Source organism: Nuphar pumila, chromosome 2 (genome assembly GCF_984573655.1).
Source record: "Nuphar pumila chromosome 2, dmNupPumi1.hap1.1, whole genome shotgun sequence".
Taxonomy (NCBI): Eukaryota; Viridiplantae; Streptophyta; class Magnoliopsida; order Nymphaeales; family Nymphaeaceae; genus Nuphar; species Nuphar pumila.
In genome coordinates, this window is record NC_143250.1 from 134,392,852 (window position 1) to 134,413,157 (window position 20,306).

The 20,306-nt window shown below is 38.1% G+C and overlaps 2 pseudogenes; both read left to right on the forward strand.

Annotated features, from left to right (window-relative positions):
* The first annotated feature begins 382 nt into the window (after positions 1-382).
* On the forward strand, positions 383-1,108 carry LOC149847189 (NDR1/HIN1-like protein 10 pseudogene; annotated as a pseudogene).
* A 2,809-nt stretch (positions 1,109-3,917) lies between these two features.
* LOC149847190 (putative DEAD-box ATP-dependent RNA helicase 29) overlaps positions 3,918-20,306 on the forward strand; it is a 31,675-nt pseudogene continuing 15,286 nt past the window's right edge.

A 20,306-nucleotide genomic window follows, 5' to 3' on the forward strand; every position in this document is an offset into this window, starting at 1 on the left:
AACTACCTGAAGCCAATCCTTTCTTGCTGAAAACCTGACCCGATCCTTATCGGGTTCGGGCTCCAGTGGGGTCCTTATCGGGTTCCACATCTTTAAAATATTAAATTTGAAATCGACTGACGTACAAATAAGTTAATAACGCCACCTACTGAAAGGGAGAGCGGAAGGAAGGTCCCCTGTGGGGGCCCACATTCGAACCTTCTACTACGCTTCCCACCAAATACCCCAGCGTCGCCTCCACGCGTTATCCAGTCGGGTAGACAACGCGTACCGCGTTTCTCGAACTGCTATATATTCAAAATCTCACCTCCCCATCTCTCTCTTCAAGCTTCAAGCAGTCCAGTTGCAGCCCAAGCCCCCCTCCCTACAAATAAAAATAAAAATGGCTGAGTCAAAGCCAGCCCACTTCAATGGAGCCTACTATGCTGGTCAACAGGGGGTCTCAAACCCTCCCCAACACCCTCCTCAGGCCTACCACCACCCTGGCAGCCATCACCGCTCTTGCGGCTTCTGTTGCTTCCTGACCACCTTACTCAAGATAGTCTTCATCATAGTCATCATTCTCGGCATCGCCGCTCTCGTCATCTGGCTTGTTCTCCGGCCGTCTGCGGTGAAGTTCTATGTAGAAGGTGCGTCTTTGACACAATTCAACTTGACGAGCACGAACACGAACACGAACACGAACACCCTGCATTACAATCTCAAATTGGATGTTAGCATAAGGAACCCCAACAAGAAGATTGGTATTTACTTTGACGAGTTCGATGCTGCTGCGTACTATGGCTTTGAGAGGTTCGGCTGGGTTCCACTGCCTACTTTCTATCAGGGACACAAGAACACCACCATGGTTTACCCTGCCTTCAGTGGGCAGTCTGTCATGGTTCTCGGTGACTTTACTGCTACTTACTTTAATGAAGAGAAAGCAGATGGGTTGTTCAACATAGACATCAAGATTCATCCCAAGATGAGATTTAAGATTGGGCATTTGAAGACGACCAAGTATTCTCCAAATATTTGGTGCCACTTGATGGTCCCTTTGGCTTCCAAAAATTCATCATCTCCCAATGGTGGGTTTACAAGGATCAAATGTGATGTGGACTACTTTTAGATTGGATTCTTCCATTCTTTCTTGGATCCAATTATGTTCTTCATCTGTTCTCTTCATAGATGCTACTGTGTTTATTACCATTGATTAGTCATTGAGATTTCTTCATTTTTGTGAGTATTTTTTTTTTTGTATGTAATGAATAATATTTCATTGTTTCTAGTGGATTGATATTTTTATTGTATTATTTATTCTAACTGAGCTTCCATGAAGAGACTTGATTTAGTCCTATTTCCTTAGACATGAAGGATTTCAGCCATTGACAAATGGATTTTCCTGGTAGTTGATAAACGTGTTCTTAATTAGTCGAAATGTTGAAAAGGAAAACAGTGGGTATGACGTTCACCTAGTCAAAGTCTGGATCCTGCAGAGGAACGGATCGATGTGGTTAGATTTGGTTCATATCCTATAATGCAGGCTCCAGACTGACTTCAAAGACCGAGCACCATTTAGAAATTCATTGTTTTTAGAGTAAGACAAATTGTTATTAAATTCTTAAAAACCTTTTGTAGAATAAACATGCAGATACGGGACATATTGCCCCAAGGGGGGGGTTGGCGTAGTGGGGTGGGGCCTTGGCTTCTAGACCGGCAGTCAAGGTTCCATTCTCATGGGCGCTGCTCCTCTGCGCAAGCCAATGCATAGCGTAGGCCCTTGGGGCAGGTGTCCTAGCCTCGGAGTTCTATGCTGTTGGCAGGACAACCATAGGTATGGCAGACTGAGACAGCGGGACTGGGTCTTCGTGCCAGGTGCGGTTTCTTCGGGTTATAAATTCAAAAAAAAGATACGGACATATCTGTTTGAGTCGGGTCGACATTATAACATGGCCAAATGGGCAATGCCCCTGTGACCCATATCACGCATTGCTTACCAAGCTCCTATCCCGTTCTTACTGGCGAGCTCCAAACCCATGATGTAAGGCCATAATGCTTTCCTTTTCAGCCACTCCTGCTGATTTTATTTAAATTGCTAAGCGACCAAACTTATCCAATGCAGCACGAAGCTGAGTGCATGTTATTTTAGAGGGCTTGGGTGCGCCCTGATGGGTTGGATATATACCCAACCCATTGACAGCTCTACTTGGAATGCTAATTTCCTATGGATTTTCCAAACTTCCTACGTGCAACTTCAATGATACTGAAAAATAGATTTAAGGCCTATCATGCATTATTTTTGGCTTTTGGGGATATACATGCATCTTGAAATATATTTATCGTATTCATTAGTGACAATAGAATGGTGCAACGGCCACGTCCATATGGCCGGGCTCTAGATATATAGATGAGGTTTAAATTTAATTTTTTTATTGTGAAAAACAATAAAAAATCAATAAAGAAGTAGAATGTGAAATACATTAAAACTAAGATACTTATCTAGAAAAAATACAATGCCAAAAAGATTCAGTGGCCAAAAAGATTATGCTTACTATGTTAATATATAACTTTCTTGTACACTTAAGAAATTTACTAATAAAAGAACGGATGTCCATTGTTTTTTAAATATATTTTATTCATGAAATGCTAAAACTTAGTGAAAGTTGTTATTACACTATATATTCGGTAAAACAAATTAAATGGTAAAAATATTTGGAAGGATTGCAAATATAGGTGTTTTAAGTTAAATTTTGTTAATTTTACTGTTCTAAATATCTTGGAAGATAAAATAGGTAAAGTAATTAACCAAAACATTTAGGCAGAGAGAGAGAGAGAGAGAATGTTCGGTTGCATCTCATGTGATTTGAAATCGCGTGAGATGGAATCACGTGATTTGGAGTCATATGATTACAAATCACATATTCCACTTTGTGATTGGGAATCACACAAGATTCACTCCAAACGTGATTTCAAATCACATTCCATTTCTCATATTCGTTTTCTGATGTTTGGTTAGTTATAGTATTATACAAATGATATTCATTCTCTCATTCTCATGAGAATCTGAATCTCATGAGGTTATAATGTATACAGACTAACCAAGCGGCCGGTCTACGGACACCTGGTTTAAGCCCAATAGAGGTTACACCCATAGTGACAAAAGTTAAAACGGCAAAATATCGCAGTCAAAAACTCTGGAGAATTTATTTAATTTTTTTTAAATCTCACATTTTTTGGCAAAATATTGGCAATAAATAATAAATTAAATTATAAAAAAATTATAAGAAAATATAAATATAAATAAAAGCTACAGTTTTTCATGATAAATAGCCGTTAAAAACATAAATATCACATTTAAATCGTGATATTTATATTTTGACTAACAAATTATGATATTTGAATATATCATGAGAAATTACCTTAATTTCAAAACGTTCAAGTAATTTCTTGCGATATTATTGCGATATGTTCATAAATCTCGCGAAATTTGTCATTATGGTTGCACCCACATTGGGCCAGGACAGGCCAGCACTAATAGGGCCCAACAGGCCCGACCTGAGCACGGCCCACATATAGTATCGGGTTTCAGCCATGCCTTTTAGGCCCTACTACTAAATGGGTTGGGGCTTGTTGAGCCCTATGCAGATTTATACTAGGCCGACCCAATTTGGGCTCGTTCCATGGTGGACCCGGTACCCAATGTCCCCAAGGGGTCTCAACCCCTCCCCAACATATCCCCAACTGAAGAACCACCGTCACCATCACCAGTCTTGCGGCTTCTGCTGCATCCTTCACCTTACTCAAGCTCCTCTTGGTCATCATTGTCGCTCTCGGCATTGCCGCTCTCATCACACGGCATGTTCTGCGGCTGCATACTATGACGAAGAGCGGTTCGGCTGGGTGCGCATACTTTCTATCAGGGACACAGTAACACCACAATGGTTTACCCTGCCTTCAGTGGGCAATCTGCCATGGTTCTTAGCGACTTGATTACTGGTCATTTTTCTCAGGAAAGAGCAAAGGGTTTGTTCAGCATAGATGTCAAGATTCATACCAAGATGGGATTTAAGATAGGTGATTTAAAGACAACTCCAAGGTTTTGGTGTGACTTGAGGGTCCCTTTTGCTTCAAATTACTCATCATCTACAAATGGTGGATTTACAAGGACTAAATGTGATTTTGATTACTTCTAGATTGGATTTCTTAAACGAAAAATGACCTTGCTGTATGGCTAAAATGTCACGTTTTCTGAAATATCCTATAATTTTTGAAATCTGTCCCGTATACAAATTCGCAAATGTTGGACTTCTTTAGGACTATTTTATCCTTCGCATGAGTGAACCTCGTGAAGTTTGCGCGATATATCAGGTATGCTTTTCGAGTATCGCAAACTCTCAATAAAAGATAAATTTGCATGTTTTTTTTTTGCATACCTCACAAAATCCACGTAACCATATATGTGAACTTTCAGTAACTAAAACCTGTTAAAACTTCGCAAATATTGTAATGCCCAAAATTTTACCAAAAAATATAGTAAATTTTTTTTTTGTAAAACAAGCACAACGGAAATCTTGGGTGAGTTACAGGTATTTGCATCATACACAAGTATCCAATCATTTGAATTAAATATGTTTCACACATAAATTGATAATAAAATTATTTACATTGAGTTTATCAAATCAAAACTTAAAGAATGTTTAAAAAAAGATTTATCTAAGAAATGTCCCAAATTCTCATAAAATGTAGATCTCATGGCACCAATTGTAGCATCCCACAATCGCTCCTGCTTGTTCATTTTTCACCCATAAAATTTATAGTAAATGTGGGTCAAACTTTACAGTAAAAAATATTTTCCAAACATGTAAACAATGTGCCAACACAAATGAGTATACAAGTAATTGAAAACGACATTGTATTTATTCGAGACAAGTGTAAACAAATAATTCATGAAACATCACAACCATTTATTGAGCATTCACCAACGTTCATAAATTGCACTCAGGATATTTCTCAATGCAAATCAAGATTAAAAATTATTGCATCCACTTGATTTAAGCATAGATCGTAACAATTTCAGTAAAATAGAGTTATGCAAGTAAGATTTAAGTTTTATTTTATTAACCCCCTATGAGTACGTGCAGTTCACTTACGTCGAGACAGATGAAACCACTCAAGGGTTTATTATGCTTAAGTGTTTTAGTATACTGAATGACTATTTAAATCAGATTTTTAAAAAGGCGGTATAATGACAAAGAGAAAACCCTAAAGGCCGAGCTAAACAAGATGCATTCAACTTCTGTAGAAGGCACATGACATACCGCCTAAGATAAAATTTGGTAGTTTTGGTCTCTTAACTCTGTGGGTGGGGGACCAATCGAGCCATTACCACTAGTAATACAAAAATAATAGCACAACAGAGTTTGTACCATCTACCCTCCCTAAGGTAGACCGATATTAGATGAGTATCATTTTTTTTAGGTTATTTCATAAATTTTCATGCGTACTCTCACTTGTACCTACCTCATTGGGCATATAGGGCTCCGAGAGCCTAAATATCTCTCAAGGGTACTCAACATGTCTGCCTCCATGGCCGGAGCAACAGACTACACTCGTGTGGTAGTCAAATCATTTATTCTGGTACATTCATATGACCCATTCAATGAGCTTTTGGTGCCTTTAAACCAGTCGAGTGTCGAAAGAAAACCCTGGTTCTTTTAAACCAGCTAGACATTAGTTTAGGTTATGTGTGCATGTAATATTTAATTTTATAAGTTTGGGTGTACGTATCGTATCCCATTGATCTTTTTCAACCACATACCCAGTCCAAGGTAAAACATACAGGTGTAGGTATTATGCCATTGCATCATAATACATTCATAGCATGTCACACATATAAATCTCATAAGTACTCATTTGGCACCACAAAGGTTATACGGAATCACATGCTCAGTTTAGAGCCTTCGCATAATTATGACACTGTAATTTTCATTATTATGCAAAATTATCAAGAGCATGCATTCGTGGACTGAAATGATCATGACATTTGCTTGCGACTTACATAAAAAATCATATACAAAACAATTAGCATTATTAATATCTCATTATTTTGCAAAGCTAAAAAACAACATAACATTCTTTTCGTATGCATGCAATAAAATTTATATTTTTTTTGGCAAAACCATGCTCATGTAGGCTCATTCCAATAACATGATGGGCACAACAATAAAACAAATAGAACTCGCATCATTTTACTGAGTTTTTAAATGAAACAACTGCCCCAGATGAGTGTACGACAATACTTTTGAGGATTCTAACGTACATCCCAATATAACATAATAACCATCATTCTATATTTTTTTTCTTAAAGAACCTTGTATGCCGCACAATGGATATATATATATATATATATATATATATATATATATATATATATATATATATATATATATATATATATATATATATATTGACTAGGCTGCGATGGACTACTATCAGTCCTACCGCGCACCAGTCATAGTTGTACCTGCATCATTCCAACACCCGGTAGCGTGCACTACAGGGTTACATAAAATTTTTTTTAAAGGCCAGATGGGCTGCGACAGACTCTTATCAGGCCTGCAGCCTGCCACAATCCATGACTAGCTGCGCACCAGTAGGATGTCACCCCCTTCTGGTCATTCGAACAGGAGAGGGAAGAAGGCTGGGGATCAAGCTGACCCCAGCTTGCTGCTGTTTGCCACAAGAGGAGCAGTAGGCTGGGGTCAGCACCCAATAGGGTGCAGTACTGCTGCAGTGCACCGAAAAAGCAGCAAGCTGGGGTAGACTAGACCCCAGCCGGCAGCGCCCAGCAGGGTGCAATGCGCCCTTCAGTCCCAACAGGTGTTGTGCACAATAGCGCACACCAACAGACAGCAGGCTGGGAGGCTGTGCTGGCCCCTGCTTGCAGCGCTCCAGCAATGCGCAGTGTGTGCAGTCGCAAGGCACACTGGCCAAAAAAAATAGGTGAAATGAGTGAGTGGGCTGGGGTTGAACAGACCCCTACCCGTTCACAAATACAACCACACCAAACTAATTTTGTTTTTGTATACACAACAAAATCAAAATTCAAATGCAACTTACATGGCAGTTTATGTATTTTTTTCGGATATCTAAAACAAAAAGAATATTACCCAATCATGCATGTCATACTCAAGGGTTTGTGTAACAAAACAACATCAGAAATACATAGGTCTGCAATCGTGTATGCATATTTTTTTTATTCTAAATACCAAAAGTCACCCACCAAAATATGCAAGATCCAATGTATGAACACATTACCTATACATGGGATTCTAATTCATGATATATGGTAATGTAGCCCTATATTATAATGTATATTAATTTTAGAACCTCATTTCAATACACATACAACATCTCATGCAATATATGTATGCACCAGATATGCTAACACACACACACACACACACACACACACACACACACATATATATATATATATATATATATATATATATATATATATTTTATTCACCTAATGGGAAGGGTACATCACAAACTCCTTCATCTTGGAGATGTTTCGATCCTTCTTTTTTTCAGGAATTATACTGATGATATTGGTTCATTGGTAAAAAAAAATCTTTTAATGATAGCAAAAATCAAATATCTTTTAGGGTTTGTCAGAAGGTTCATCACATTCGCCTTCATCTCGACGGTGATCTGAACTTTCCCTAGAAGGATCCATCACAAACTCTTTCATCTCGGAGATGATCCAAATCTTCTTTGGCCTCGGTGGTCTAGCTCGCATATTTGTCTTCATCTTGATGACAATTGAGAGATCCCTTTTGCGGATATTTGATTGCAAGTTAAATGGCTGAGGAGATATGGATTGAGTGGATTCTTTTTATAGCTCAGGATATTTCCACTGCCTGATTGCCAGAAAATCGTGTTTAAACATGCGCCATAACTATGATCAATATCAATTTGCTTCTGGCTTTTCAACATCATTGAATATTTCTTTCACTATTCATACCAAGGATATTTCTTACATCCTTTTGGTTGATCAACAGAGAAAAGATTTGAATTTTATCCTTTTTCACAAAAAGCTTTACCTTTTTGGAAAGAATACTAGAGGTAATCTGAGGTGATTCCTTTGTGTAGTAAAATATTGGCATCAACAGATGTCTTCAATCAAATTGACAAAATTTTCAAGAATCCTTTATGAAATAATCACTCAATATAGATTTTGATGAGACCTTGAGTTGAATCTTTGATTTTGGAAATTCCGACCAGTGAAAACTGAGACCTTTTATTTAATGACCAGCGAAGGAGCTGGGACCTTTGATTTAACGACCAATGACAAACTGGAACCTTTTATTTAATGACCAACAACAGTTGGAACCTTTGATTTAATGACCAGCGAGAGAGCTGGGACCTTTGGATTTAACGACCAGTGACAGACTGGAACCTTTCATTTAACGACCAACAACAATTGGAACTTTTGATTTAATGACCAGCGGGGTGAGAGGGGCGCCACCTTTTCCTTTTGGTGCCTCCTCCTCTACAAGGTAGGTATTAAATCTTCTTTCTCTTTTTTATTTCTGTTTTATTTTATTTCCTTAGAGAGGAGAGGTCAATCCACTCTTCCTCTTTTATTCTTTAAATTCCCATAAAGTTGAGTTCCCTCTCTTTTAGGAAGAAGTGTCGACCCTCACTTGCCCTCTTTACTTGATTTTGATTTCCTTAATGTTGAGGTTGACTTTTAGAAAATATCTTTAATGTAGTTTTTGGTTTTAGGAAATGATTTAATTGGATAGCTTAAGGAAGATTTCGGTTAGTTTTATTATGGTAGGATGGCGAAAAGATAATATTTAATTAAAATTTTAAATTTTAAAACCCTAATCTAGATTTTCCATTTGATCCTGGATTCATATTAGATCAAATTCTATCTGAATTAGACACATATCCGTATCCAATTTCCAAGTGGATTTCAGACTATCCAAGATCCAAATCTAAATACCATATCCAATTAAATTTAATTGGATCTAAATCCAATTTGAAATTTATTTTAAATTCTATTCAAATTCCAATTTCTCGTGGAATTCTATTTCAAGTTAAATTCATCAAAACTTTTAAATTTATTTGAATTTATAATTCAAATTCCCATTCGCTTCTATTTCTATTTAAATAAAAATTAATTTTAAAAATCAAAACAAATTTTTTTATCGATTTAATTAAATATAAAAAATTTAGAGGTATTATAAATATTTTACTAAATTTGCATATATAGTATGAAGTTCGCATAACCAAATCTGTGAACTTTTCGTAATTGAAACTTGATGAAACTTCATAAATATTTCACTAAATTTGCATATATAGTATGAAGTTTGCATAATCAAGTCTGTGAACTTTCTTTAACTGAAACCCTCAAAACTTCATAAATATTCTACTAAATTCACATATATAATATGAAGTTCACATAACCAAATTTATGAACTTTTTGTAAATAAAACCTATCAAAACCTCATAAATATTCTACTAAATTTGCATATATAGTATAAAGTTGGCATAACTAAATCTGTAAACTTTCTGTAACTGAAACTTATCGTAGCTTCGTAAATATTTTACTAAATTTGCATTATAATACGAAGTTTGCATAAACAAATTTTTGAAGTTTCAGTTACTGAAACCTATTGAAACTTCACAGATATTCTACTAAATTTGTATATATAGTATGAAGTTCACATAGAATCATGTAGATCTCCTTTAAGTAACTGATCCTCAAATATGAGTCGATTTACATAAATTTTTACCGTGTGAATTTTCTTACATTCGCATGCTTGTTGAATCATATATTATTGTTTTTGTTCATTTTATTTTGTTTTCTCATTTGTTTCTATAAAGAATTCCAACCCTTTTTCCTCTAAAACCTTTAACATTTTTTTTCTCTTCTTGTGGTGATTTCTGTTAATTTTTTTTTTTGTATTTCGATGAGGTTGTGGTATCCTTCACGACTCAAGAAATGATTGATCGGTGACTCGGTTATTGCTTTTTGCATTATAATTTGGTTTTTGATTTATTGCCTGTCCTATTTCTCCCTATTTCTTTTGTCCCCTGTTTAGGATGCCACTGGCAAATCTCTTGGATTTTTTATCTTTTTTCCTTTCACAGAAGTATACAGTGTGATAAATGCATTTTTTGTAATACATACAAGTCCAACATCCTCTTTTTCAGCTTTATAGATGAATAGGTAAAAAAATTCTGTGTCAGCATGTTCATTTTTGTTGGTTAATATCTCAAAACCATCACAGAAATAAGTTCACAGAAAATTGTCAGAGACGAATTATGGTTTATCCTTCTTGCTTTGGTTTTGCGTGATTTTTGCTTGTGTTTTACAGGCACGCAGTTTGTTAGTTTATATTTATTTTTTGTTTGCTCTTTTGATGATGCAGACCTTCGTACAAGTGTATTGGTTGGTGGTGATAGTATGGAAAGCCAATTAGAAGAATTACCACAGAATCCTGATATCATAATAGCAACCCCTGGTTGACTCAATCATCATTTAGATGAGATTGAAGACATGTCCTTGCGTACTGTACAGTATGTTGTGTTCATGTAGCTGACTGCCTGTTTGGGATGGGCTTTGCTGAGCAGTTGCACAAGATCCTTGGACAATCGAGTGAGAATCACCAGACTCTGCTTTTCAGTGCAACTTTACCAAGTGCACTTGCTGAGTTTGCCAAGGCTGGGCTACGTGACCCTCAACTTGTGCGACTTGATCTAGAGACAAAAATAAGTCCCGACCTCAAGCTCATGTTTTTCACGTTGCGCCAAGAAGAGAAATATGCTTCTCTCCTTTATTTAGTCAGAGAACATATAAGCTCGGATCAACTGACTTTGACATTTGTATCAACAAAACATCATGTTGAGTTTCTAGATGTTCTTCTTAAGAAGGGAGGGTGTAAATGCATCTGTTGTCTACGGTGATATGGATCAAGATGCCCGCAAAATCCATCTTGCGAGGTTCAGGGCAAGGAAGACAATGTTGTTAGTGGTTACAGATGTTGCTGCAAGAGGTATTGATATTCCCTTGCTCGATAATATCATCAATTGTCCAAAGATTTTTGTCCATAGAGTGGGCCGAGCTGCTCGGGCTGGTCATACTGGTACTGCATATTCTTTTATGCCTTTAGAAGATACGCCTTACCTTTTGGATCTTCATCTGTTCCTTTCTAAGCCTCTTAAGTCTGCACCCACTGAAGAAGAGCTTGTCAGGGATACAGATGGAGTCCTTTCGGAAATTGTTAGAGCTATTGAAAGTGGAGAAACAGTTTATGGTCGCTGTCCCCAAAACACTCTAGATCTCATTTCTGATAAAGTTCGACAAGTCATTGATGGATGTGCAGAACTAATTTCCTTACAAAGGGCATGCACAAATGGTTTTAGGTTATACTCCAAGACAAAGCCTCTACCTTCTAGAGAATGTTGGCGAATCCCTGCAAAATCAACAATGACAGGAAGCGTACCTGAATTCGCCATAGTTCGTGTAGGTAATTCGGCATTCTCCTCAGCCGGTCGACGCCCACAATGAGCCCAGGCCTTAGGTCGACGGTGAGCATGCAGGACCCTATTCCGCTGCGTCCGAATGCGGAACGGAATTTGGCAGGAAAATGCTACGAGTCTCTCATCATCCTTGTAGCCCCTAACCCCTTATGTAATGGGAGATTAGGCAGTTACGTGAATGTGGTTATTCCACATTCACGTAACTCCCACCCACTACCCCATTACGTGGTCACCAACGTGACCCACTAGAAGGGTGTCAAACAGGGTCACATTCGTGGGTTGGACCCATGACTGATAATGTCCAACATTCTCCCACTTGACCCATTGACACCAAAAGTGTACTAAATCGAGGTGTATACCGTTATCTCAATTTAATTCTTTGTGTGGGTTCACATGCCACCCTTTATCACAAGGATGAATCATATGAGTCAAGGATATGAACACCCCTTTATGAAATGTCATATTTCCATGTACTACGCTACAATTCATCTTCAGTGCTTAGGCATGTAAAAATTACCTTTATGAATAGGTTGGTCTCTCACCTATTCTATTGGTCCTTTAATATTGTTATTCTGCTATTCTCTCTAACCCATATGAGAGATTCTTTATGCAAAATCAACAATAACACAAAACCTTAGAGAATCAAAACATAAACACAAATGTGATCACATAATGTATTGTCATACATCAGAAGGAATAAAAAAGACTCATCCTCTTTACATGTTGGGAATACAATCCCGGTGCTAGCCCTTTAGTAAGGGGATCCACAGTCATTTCCTTTGTCCCAATTGTATCAATACATACCAGATGATTCTCAGTCCTTTCTTTAACAACAAAATATTTTAACTCCATGTGTCGACACGATGTTGAGCTCTTGTTGTTATTTGAAAAGGACACGGCTGCTTCATTGTCGCATAAAATCTTTAGTGGTCTCTCAATAGAGTCCACTATATCAAGACCTATAATGAAGTTCCTTATCCAAATGGCCTGTGACGAAGTCTCGTATAGAGCAATAAATTTTGCCTCCATGGTATGAGCAGCAGTGGTAGACTCCTTTCCACTTCTCCATGAGACAACACCACCCGCTAGAAGGAAAATGTATCCAGTAGTGGATTTTCTACTGTCAATACACCCTCCTAAGTCCGCATTAGAGTATCAAATGACCTCTAGGTGGTCAGCTTTCTTGTAGGTCAACATATAGTCTTTCGTTCCTTGTAAATAGCGCATGACCTTCTTCACTGCCTTCCAGTGTGCAATGCCTGAATTTGACTGATATCTATCAAACATTCCCATAGCAAATGCTATATTAGGTCGAGTGTAGGTCTGCACGTACTGTAAACTCCCAACTGCCGAAGCATATGGGACAACATCCATCTGAGCCTTCGCAATATCATTCTGAGGACAATCCTTTAAGCTTAATTTATCCCCTTTCACTATAGGTGTCGAACAAGGAGAACAATTCTCCATCCCATATCTTTTAAGAACCTTAAGGATATAGGATTTCTGAGAGAGGCCAAGGACACCCTTAGTTCTGTTACGACGGATCTCGATTCCAAGGACATAAGTGGCCTCACCCATGTCTTTCATATCGAAATAAGAGGAAAGAAAGTCTTTTGTTTCATGTAAAAGACTCAAATCATTAGTTGCAAGAAGAATATCGTCAACATATAAAACTAAAATTATGAACTTACTCCCACTAGTCTTAATGTAAATACACTGATCAACAATATTTTCAGTGAATCCAAAGTTCATAATTACCTGATTGAACTTTTTATACCACTGACGGGAGGCCTGTTTAAGTCCATAAATTAACTTATTCAATTTGCAAACTAAGTTATTCGAGTCATCTATACTGAAACCAGGAGGTTGTTGCATGTATACCTCCTTATCCAGATCCCCATTCAGGAAGGCAGTTTTCACATCCATCTGATGCAGCTCTAAATCAAAATGAGCTACTAGGGCCATGATTATCCTTAATGATTCCTTAGTTGAGACAAGAGAAAAAGTCTCATTATAATCAATGTCCTCTATCTGTGTGAAACCTTTTGCAACAAGCCTTGTACCTCTCTACATGACCTTTAGAGTCAGTTTTGGTTTTATAAACCCATTTACAACCAACAGGTCTAACTCCATCAGGTCGAGGTACAAGATCCCACACTTGGTTCTTTGTCATAGAGTCAAGCTCTTCTTTCATGACATTAATCCAATGTGTTGATCTTTCACTTTCAATGGCTTCTGCAAATGTGAAGAGATCTTCATCAATGTCTATGAAATCATTTGACTCTTGTAAATACACCACATAGTCCTGATGGATAGCAGATTTTCTAATTCTGGTGGACCTCCATACAGGTGCTACAGATGGTTCAAAATGAGTCTCTGTATCCTGTTGTTGTTGTATATCCTCATCAACAACCGGATCTATTTGGGATTGATGTTCATTGACTGGACTTTCTCTTATATTACTCGAAGGAACAATGATAGAGAAAATTGAGTCTTTATCCTTAGCAGGTGTGAAACCTGAATCATGCATTTCCTCAAAATCAATATTTTGAGACGCATCCATTCCAACATAACCATTTTCAAGAAATCTTGCTTTATCTGTTTCCACTATCTGTGATGTATGAGATGGACAATAAAACCTAAAGCCTTTCGATCTTTCTGGATAACCAATGAAGAAACCACTAGTTGTCCTAGGATCAAAAGCTTTTATATGTGGGTTATATAATTTAGCTTCTGCTGGACATCCCCATATGTGCATATATGATAAAGAAGGTTTTCTACCTGCCCATAACTCGTAAGGAGTCTTTTGAACAACCTTCGTAGGAACCTTATTCAGAATATGCACTATTGTCTTAAGAGCTTCACCCCACAAGGTCAAGGAGAGGTTTGAGTGATTCAACATTGCTTAAACCATTTCTTTAAGCGTACGGTTTCTCCTTTCAGCTACACCATTCTGGTAAGCACTACCAGGCATGGTATACTGAGGCACAATGCTTTCCTTTTTTAGAAACCGCGCTAATGGACCTTCCTTTTGTCCTATCTCAGTGAAACGACCATAATATTCGCCACCTCTATCTGACCTAACAACCTTAATAACTTCACCGGTTTGTTTCTCTACTTCTTTCTTGAAGTCCTTAAAAACCTGAAAGACCTCTGATTTTTCAGATAATAAGTAGAGATACATATACCGAGAGTAATCATCTATAAAGGTGACAAAATATTTTTCACTCGTATAACACAGTGAAAAAGGACCACAGACATCCGTATGCACTATTTCTAACTTTCCATTGTTGCGTTTGGCATCTTTCTTATAGGTGTTAGACTGCTTAGCCTTTATGCAGTCAACACATGACTCTATATTCGTAAAATCAAGGGATCCAAGGATTCCCTCTTTCACGAGTCTTTGGACTCTCTCTTTCGAGATATATCCTAACCTCCGATGCCAAAGCAAATAGGATTGATCATCCTTTAGGCCACGTTTATTGTCAATCATTGTGTTCTCAATAGAGTGAGATTCCTGAATTTGGAATTTGGTTCTTAATCGATACAAACCATCACATATATATGCAGATCCTATATTCATTGAATTTTTCATAATAATAAGTTCAGATTTTTCAAATTTAAATAGAAAGTCAAACTTATCAAGTTTTGAAATTGAAATTAGGTTTCGACTATAAGATAAAACATAAAATGTATCGACCAAATCCAATATAAATCCCGACTCCAACACTATTCTGCAGGTCTCAACACTCTTGACATGCGAACGCATCTTATTTCCTAAGAAGATGCTTCTTTCATGCTCCGTTGGTTCCCTTTTGTTCAGAAATGCCTGCAAAGAGTTGGCAATGTGCACCGTGGCACCAGAATCAATCCACCAACTATACAATGGAACATGACATAGATTGCACTCATGAGAAACAAATAACTTATTATCTTTATTTTCGAGCCACTTCTTGTACTTCAAACAGTCCACCTTCTTATGCCCTTTCTTTTTGCAGAAGAAACACTTTATAGAAGGGCCACCTAACTGGGATTTGGCTTTCGCCTGAGAGTTTGAATTCTCTCCAGTGGTTCTCTTTTGATTCTTTCTTTTGAATGAGCTTTTCTTTGGCCTCGACCTTTGTTTATCCTTATGAGAGGCCATATGTGCACTTGGCACCCTCTCACCCTTCAATCTCTCATCTTCCTCAACACACTTGGCTAAGAGGTCATTAAAAGACCATTCATCATTATGTGTGTTGTAGGAGATTTTAAAGGGTCCATACTCAGTAGGTAATGAGGTTAAGATCAGATGGACTAAGAAGGAGTCAGAGATGGCGAACTTCATGTCATTCAGTTGAGTCACAATATTTCTCATTTCTAAAATGTGCTGTCGGATGTGACTGTCACAAACATATTTCATAGACACTAATTTGGACATGAGCGTACTGGCCCATGCCTTATTAGAAGTGACGAACTGAGCCTCAATGGCTCCCAGAAATTCCTTAACTGTCCTACAATAAGGAATGGCGCCTCGAATATTTTTAGCCACCCGAGATTGCAAAAGCAATAGGCTAAGTATGTTCGAGCGCTCCCACTTCTCAGAGGCAGCCTTCTAATCGGCTGTACTCTGCTTTGTAAGAGCGGGAGGTTCGTCAATTCTAAGAGCCAGATCTAAATCCATATAGCCCAAAGTGAATAACACGATTTCTTTCCAATCAGAAAAATTTGATCCGTCTAAGATAAGGATATTACTAGAACCGTCGATATGGAAGGAAACTGCTAAAACAAAGAACGAAAACGGAAAGACATTACTATTATTGCTCAGACGAGACTCGTGTTGAAAAGGTAAAAGTGAGACCCTTTATTTTCACCTTTTCTGAGACAAGCATAGTTAAGCCATTATCGTTCCACTTTGGTGAAAACAATAATGCTCATAGTTTCTTCGTCTCTTCAATTCTCAAGGAATTGGCTTCAGTTGGTGAAACTAGCAGATCATGTAACCAGAGGCAATTCGGCACTGTACCTTTGGGTACGAATATGCTTCATGGCTGGAATACACAATTACTATCACACTCTGTGTAAATTTGGAACACAACGACCTACCTTTGGGTAGAATTGATGTTTCATAATTTCACACACAATCATAATTACGAATTTTAATACGGTCCAAAGAATCCCTAATTAACACGACTCAGATCACTTTGGTGATTACACGAATCGGTCAATCAAGATCTTTTACCGAAAATCCTATTCATATTATGGAGCACGCCCATGCACACATTTTAATGCATGTATATTCATGACATAATATAAGTTCATACTTCAACAAATATGCATAAACTAAATTGTCATGAATTTAGTTACAATTCATGCTTAAATTTATCATGCACAACTTAATCAACGCAAAATACATGAATTAACATGCATAAGTCATGCATTATTCAAAATAAATACTTTATAAAGCATGAAAAATAACAAAAACATGCTTATATGGGTAAAACCCAAGGTCCTCAAGTAGGAACCGGTCTAAAAACACTCTGAACCGGTCTGAAACTGCCCCGAACCGGTCATCTAAGGGTCTGAACCGGTTCTAAACCTTATGAACTGATACTTAATATGAACAAAAGTTCATAAAACCCTATGACCGCATGCCAAAATCCCTGTATTTATTTATATTTATGAAAACATGGTTTCAGCATCTCGGAACCGGTGAAAAACTGGAAAGAACCGGTCAAAAATGACTCTGAACCGGTTCCGGAAGGGGTCGGATCAAGTTCCTGATCCGATTCAGTCTTAATAGTGTTTGGATCCTGCTTTCATGGATCCGACCCAATTCAAATGGGATCCGGGTCTGACCCGACCCATACTTGATACGGGTCGGACCCATCCCGAACAGAACCCGGGTTAGACCCGGTCCAAAACGGACCCGAGTTAGACCCGGTCCGAAACGGACCCGGGTTAGACCCGGTCCGAAACAGACCCGGGTCGGACCCGGTCCAAAAACAGATCCGGGTTAGACCCAATCCGAAACGGACCCCAGGTTCGACCCGGTCCAAAAAGGACCCCGGGTTCGACCCGATCCATAATAGAATCGGGTTAGACCCGGTCCTAAATGGACCTCGGGTTCGACCCGACTCTTAATGGGTCCGGATCGGACCCGATCCAAAATGGATACGGCTCAGACTCGGCCCAAAAGAAGACCCGATTTTTTTCGGACCAGACCCAGACCTGGGGTTATTATGGGTCTGGGTCAGATAAAAAAAATAGCAGGCCCGATCCACCCAAAATGGGTTTGGATTGGGTCTTCACTCCGGACCCGATCCGGTCCTCTGATAAAAATGAAACTGAAACCTGATGGGTTTCTGTTTGCATTTTTAGGGAAACCGAAAAGGGTTTCTGCCCTTTTCGGTTCCACGGCGACCCATGTCGCCGTAACGACGACCGACGCGTCACCCCACGTTGACGCCGATCCGGCGACAGCCCCCTGTAAACACCCCAAATTTTCACTCACTTCCCTGACATCTCCCTCAATCAGTATATTTCAGTTCTCCGGAGCAATGAAGGGCAAATTGGTTATTTTCTGAGCTTGAACCTTGCAGAAAGTCTAAAATTTCATTCTTGAGCCTAAAAAATTTCTATATTTAGGTTCAGAGACATCTTCAAACTGCAAATCTTCAAAATTCTATTCTGGACAAAAAAAAACTAGAATTTCCAAGTCCTGGCTCAGAGTAGCATTTCTTGAAACGTGTCTTTGCATAGTATTGCATGAACACTTTGCATCATTTCACTGCACAACAGGTCATTTTGAGATCCAGAACTCCTGATTTTCAAAATTGTCAATCCATATTTGATTTTTAAACTTTTCAAAATTGATTTTCAAAACCCTGGGTATTCAAAATTACCAAAATTTTCCATTTTACCTCCAAGATTTTGAATTACAAAAGTCTTTCTCAAGGAAAACAATCTGGATATTTGGATATTGATTTTAAAGATTTTATCTCAAAACTTTTTGCAAAAAGATTTTAAATCGCTTTAAAATTTTTTTTACATTTACTATATCCATATTTTTGCCCTGAAAACCAAATTTTCCAAATTCTTGGAAATAAACAAAGTTTTATCTCGTGTTATAAAAATTCCAAAAAAAAAGTTATTTCTTATGCTTTTTATTTTCAAATAAATGAAGCGGGATCCACCCGGAGATCGCACCAATTTGCAAATTTTTCTTTTTAATTGCTCAATGTTATTTATTTATTTATATTTTTTTGAGTTAGTGGGCCCACACACATGTGGCACCCCAATTGAAAATAAAAGATTTGCCAAAAAAAAAACAAAATAAAACTTTATTTTCAAAAGGATTTTAAAAGTGGATTGAGATGGCATTTCCATAAAAGCCTCTCATTTATTTCACTATTCATTTTCTTTTTATTTCTTTTTATTAATTTGCTTACATAATTTTTTTTTTAAGTTTTAAAGGAAACAGCTCAAAACGACGCCACAGATACTTTCCAAAATTTTTCATCTTACCTAAAACTTAGGTAAATGAAACACATTTTTTTGAAAAATACAAGAGGCACCCTCTTGAAAACGGCTACATTGAATATTTCAGTTTCAAAAATCTTCAAAGAGATGTAACGGAAGTTTTGAAAGGATTGTGATCTTTTTGAAATGAAGCTGAAAATCTCTTTAAAAGAGGGGGGGCATTGATCGACAAAAGGGGGAATTTTTTTTTTCTTATCTTTTAGGTTTTCGCAGGAAGCTTCTTCTCAGCAGCGTGAAGTAGCACTTTATCTCCTTCAACCCAGCGGCAGAGCACCTCCAACAGTTGCTTCCCATCTTCTTCAACCCATTTTCCTTCAGCCTATTCTCCTTCAGCTCAGCAATAGAAGAAGCAACAACCCATCCGTAGGAGATTGCCCCTTCATCGCTGGTTACAGGAGCCCAGCCAGTTGCTGTCCATCCTCTTCTCCAGCACCAGCCGCAGGGGATCCAGCCAATGACATCCACATCCACTTCAGTCCAGCCTATTGTTGTCCAACCCAACGTTTTTCACCTCTTCTCCAGCACCAGCCGCAGGGGATCCAGCCAACTGCATCCACATCCACTTCAGCCCAGCCTATTGTTGTCCAGCCCAGCGTTTTTCACCTCTTCTTCAGCCCACCAGCAGAAGGAAACCCCAAAACACTTGCTGCAAGCATACCACCCCTGACGGATGCTTCACTCTCTATTAGTCCTCACTGCCCTCATAAGTTGCCCGCTTCCATTCTCTCTCAACAAAATCTTCAAGGAGCTCGATTTAATTGGGAACAAAAGACAGAGGAAGGACCTCCTGCGCAACCCAAACTCGCCCAAGGAAAAAATCCCATCCCTTGCTTCTACTTCATTTTCTCCTTTCCATTTTAGCGTAACACCCTCTCACGCATATCATTTAGTCAATCTCTATCTGTATTTTTTTTTCTTTCCTACTGTGATTGCTTGTTTTATATTACCCATTTCTTCAGCATTGTGCATATACCTTCATAATCTGCAAACGACCATTATTGCATTTGATGCCCCTGATTGGTCTGGGATTACTGTGCGTCTGTTTGTATTACTCTGATTCACATTCTATTTTGCAGATTGATCCAGCGCAAGGCCTTTCTCAACCTATGCATCTGACATATAGTTTACTGATATTTTGTGCATTGTTGTTTTTTTTGTCTGCAAAATCACACTGCCACCCTGCACCTATAGTTCACTGCTGTAAATAACATCATTTAGGGCCTTTGCATCATACTATTTATTGTGAG